We start from the raw sequence: 277 nt of genomic DNA, 5'->3' as shown, positions 1-277 counted from the left end.
AGCATACGCTATTGCATGTGCATGGAAGTCGACAATTTTGTTTTTATATTAATCTAATCTCTATCTGTCTCTTAATTACTGCGCCTCCCATCATTGCTTATCACTCCTTCCTCTCCACGATTACGTCGCAAAAAGAGAAATGCAGAATGCCTGACCCCTGCGCCGCCAAGCCTTATCTCTTATCAGGCCAGCGATAAGGCGACGCTTCTTGGTACTGAGGACCTCGTGACTCAGGGCCTCCGGCTGCTATTGATTGCCTTCTCCAGGAGTTACTGGG

The sequence above is a fragment of the Penaeus monodon genome, chromosome 20, assembly GCF_015228065.2.
Source record: "Penaeus monodon isolate SGIC_2016 chromosome 20, NSTDA_Pmon_1, whole genome shotgun sequence".
Taxonomy (NCBI): domain Eukaryota; kingdom Metazoa; phylum Arthropoda; class Malacostraca; order Decapoda; family Penaeidae; genus Penaeus; species Penaeus monodon.
Note: the sequence above shows the minus strand (reverse complement) of the source record.